Genomic DNA, 4,012 nt, shown 5'->3' with positions numbered 1-4,012 from the left:
CAGATTTGTGGTTTTCTGTTTTTTATTTCCTGTTCTGCTGTCGGATGTTAAACAGGGTCAAAGTTCCAAAACTTGATGTGAACATAGAAATGCTGCCTGCAAGTCAAAAGTCAGGGCTTCAACCTGCTCTGAATGCTTCATTTGCAAAGTTACCTTTACTTCCTGCTCATGATGACATCATACTGGTTGCACATGCCCACAAACAGCCATCCGTTCTGTATCATTAGTTGCTGAGGTTGTTGCTAAGGTTGTTGCTAAGGTGGTTGCCAAGGTGTTTCCAAGTGTCGTCCACTCATATTTCAGATGTGATTCAGCTCCAACACGTACGGATGGATTTGAGAAGTTGACATTTGGAGTAAAGAAGGAGAAAAAGAAGTGAAATCCTGCTGCTATTGTCTGTTTACATAGCCTCCGGAGCCAGAGGAAGCTTCCTGAAGCTGACCAATCAGAACAGAGTGGGCTCATCAGGAGGCGGGGCCTTAAAGAGACAGGAGCTAAAACGACCTGTTTCAGACAGAGGCTGAACTGAGGGGCTGCATAAAGGACCAGTAGAAGATAAATAAGGAGTTTTTCCAGTGGAGCCTCAGAATATAAATATAGAGCTGAAAATGGGCATGATACGTACTCTTTAACACGTCAAATTAAAAGACAAAACATAAAATGCAATTAATTGAGGTATTGTATTGTCTTGTATTGCTGTAGATCAAAAACACATCAGTGAGCCACACCGCTGCACTGGGTGACATGTTCCTTCATCACCACACTGTGGTTTATTTGATTCAATCCCACAGACACACCGTCCTGCTGCCAGAATTACTCACTAGAGCACTAAATGTGTATTCATCTGCTGAAAATAGTTCCCAACAAATGCACTACATCCTCTTGTTTGTTTTTCCAAAGCTACAGTGACCGTTACTGAGCCTTGAAATCAATAATGAAATCATATTTTGTTGAGCTGTTTTTGTAACATAGGAACCAATGAGCTTGTTGCCTGGTGCCAGGCAACATATACATATATATATATATGTATGTATAAAATATAAAACCAGACTAACTGGAAACACATAATGATAAGATACAGAATATGAACAGTAGTCTGTACTTAACTGAGTTAGTTGAATGCTTGCAGGTCTTAACTCGAGTTTCATCTTCACACAACGAAGGCCGACACGTGCACTCAATTCTAAACCAATTAAAGGACAGGTTGACAATTTTTCAACTGTGTGTTAAACCAGCAGTCAGGTGTCCATATGAACAGTGAAAGAGGTTTTCCTCGCTGTAATCATTCCTCCTGTTCATACTGGATATTAAAAGATCCTTCAAATGTGCTTTCAATGGAAGTGATGGAGGATAAAATCCACAGTGTGTCCACACAGTCATTTAAAAGTCTCTGTGAATCTTATATGAGGCTTCAGCAGTCTGAGTTAGTCATATCAAGTGGATATCTGACACATTTACAGTCTTTTTAGCATCAAATTCCCTCTTTGTGTTTCCTCGGACAGTGTTTCCCTGTTGAGCTGCAGGTGGAAGTATAGTAACAAAAAGAGGAACTTTGGCACCAAAAAGACTAACGTTGAAAGATATCTACTTGATTTGACTCATTTGGACGCTGAAGCTTCATATTAGCTTCAGATCAACTTTTAAATACATTTTTTGCACAGAAGGAGGACTGTGGATTTTGTCCTCCATCACTTCCATTGTAAGGTCATTATGAAGGGATCTTCTAATGGTCAGTATGAACAGGAGGAATGATTACAGCAAGAAAAATGGTGAACCCGTCCTTTAAATGATTGTCCAGGCCTCAGGATGTGAAGTCTAGACTGACACACAGGTGAAACTGGCTGAAATATACTTTAGCAGAGCAGAATAAAACGAAGGAAGTACTAACAACTCAGAAACAATACAGCAGGAAGTTACATGCTAGCTCTTAATTCACAGCACAACACTATCAAACAGCAGCAAGAGAAACGAAATAAGTTAAATGTACACGATGAGAAAGACACTGTCAGTTTCCCACATTAATGTTTTTGTTGTAAACAGACAAAAAGTATAAATTTGATGCTGATGACAGGAAAGAATCAGTTTGAGTGAGCGTCAGCATACTAATGAACAACAAGGAGGTCAAAGGTCAGACTTTAAATCTACAGCAGATGGAGAAAAGGTTAAGAAGCAAGTCATTTCGCTCTTCAAACCTCTTCATTATTTCAGCAGGTTTCTCATTTATTTGTTGTCCGACAGCATTTGAGCACACAGCGGACTCATCTCCTCTGTAGCGAAAACATCGTCGCCGTCTGATGAATCATAACGACACGATAAATATTCATGTGACAGGCCGGGTCATTAAAGTTTGTCATTAGCTGTGGAAAATGTGCGCAGAGTGACATTACACTCCATTAGGTGCTGTGGATTGGCCTACATGTTAAATACACTGGAACAGGTGACACCTATAAATAGTGCAGTTGAGTGTGTGTGTGTGTGTCTGTGAGGGTGGGGGTGAGGGTGGGGGGGGGGGCAGTTCAGCCATAACACAAACACTGTGCTGCTGCTGCTTCGTCCTGTGACTCCAACACCGACACATTTATCAGGTGAGAACGACACATTTTTAGCTTTTTTTTAATCATGTTTTTGCAGATTCTACTGTACATAAAAGATGTCAAATTAATAAGAGTATGAAATCACTACAGTGCATGGATCACCAGTGTTATATCTGATCAACAATAACAAGGTCATCCAGCAATGTGTCCTGAAGTACAGCTGACTGCATATTATAGCAAAAAAAACTAAAAGCTCAGTAAAGAGAAAGCAGCTAATTTCAGTGCAACTCTGGAAGTTTACTCCAAACAAAACAGATTTCCTTCTCAGACTGCTATTGAATGTGTGTCTGTGGCAGAAGTATTCAGATCTTTTACTTCAGTAAAAGTACCAATACAGCAGTGTAAAAATACTCCATTACAAGTTCAAGCCCTGCATGAAAAATCCTCCTACAGTAAAAGTATTATCAGCTTGATGTAGTTAAAGTATTAAAGGTTCCATATTTTACACTTTTATGGTGTTTTATTTGAAGTCTTGATATCCATAAGAAGATATTTTTGTAGTTTTAAGTACCTTTAAAGACCTTCTCAATACAGTTTTACATCTTCTCTCTAAAGCTTCTCTCTGGAGATTGACCAGGAACAGGCTGTTTTGTGTCTGCTCATTGCCCCCCTCTTCTGATTGGCTGTCTGTTTTCTGAGTGACGCACGTCCAGGCCAACCACAGGTAACGGATTGTAGCCTAGTCTGTAGCTAGGTAAAACCAGGGCTCTGGGTAAAACTCACCAGTAAATTACGATGGTCACTGCTGAGGATTATGTTATCCAATCTTTGGAAGGCGGTGCAATGACAAATTTGCTTCCTGACATCCAACAACTACGCAGCTTTTCCTCCACTGTCTGTCTCTCCTCTGCTCCGCCGTCTGTCTCTCCTCTGCTCCGCTGTCTGTCTCTCCTCTGCTCCGCCGTCTGTCTCTCCTCTGCTCTGCCGTGTGTCTCTCCTCTGCTCCACCGTGTGTCTCTCCTCTGCTCCGCCGTGTGTCTCTCCTCTGCTCCGCTGTCTGTCTCTCCTCTGCTCCACCGTGTGTCTCTCCTTTGCTCCGCCGTGTGTCTCTCCTCTGCTCCGCTGTCTGTCTCTCCTCTGCTCCGCCGTGTGTCTCTCCTCTGCTCCGCTGTCTGTCTCTCCTCTGCTCCGCCGTCTGTCTCTCCTCTGCTCCGCCACCTGTCTCTCCTCTGCTCCGCCGTCTGTCTCTCCTCTGCTCCGCCGTCTGTCTCTCCTCTGCTCCGCCGTCTGTCTCTCCTCTGCTCCGCTGTTTGTCCCTCCTCTGCTCCGCCGTCTGTCTCTCCTCTGCTCCGCTGTGTGTTTCTCCTCTGCTCCACCGTGTGTCTCTCCTCTGCTCCGCTGCCTGTCTCTCTTCTGCTCCGCTGTCTGTCTCTCCTCTGCTCCACCGTCTGTCTCTCCTCTGCTCCGCTGTCTGTCTC

At 43.3% G+C, this 4,012-nt stretch overlaps 1 protein-coding gene across 5 annotated transcripts in view; it reads left to right on the top strand.

Annotated features, from left to right (window-relative positions):
* Positions 1–4,012, top strand: part of asb15a (ankyrin repeat and SOCS box containing 15a) — a 31,361-nt gene that overhangs the window by 16,212 nt on the left and 11,137 nt on the right. For 3 of the 5 annotated variants that reach the window (XM_067590881.1, XM_067590882.1, XM_067590886.1), the window contains exons 1-2: positions 2,484–2,585; positions 3,150–3,258. The exons of 1 other annotated variant lie outside the window; for it this stretch is intronic. The gene's annotated coding sequence lies outside the window, so the exon portion shown is untranslated. Of the gene's footprint in view, positions 1–2,483; positions 2,586–3,149; positions 3,259–4,012 lie in introns of those variants that run through there. One more of the 5 variants, XM_067590883.1, reaches the window with a different exon arrangement.

Source organism: Thunnus thynnus, chromosome 5, assembly GCF_963924715.1.
Source record: "Thunnus thynnus chromosome 5, fThuThy2.1, whole genome shotgun sequence".
Taxonomy (NCBI): Eukaryota; Metazoa; Chordata; class Actinopteri; order Scombriformes; family Scombridae; genus Thunnus; species Thunnus thynnus.
This window is presented reverse-complemented; position numbering and strand designations above follow the sequence as displayed.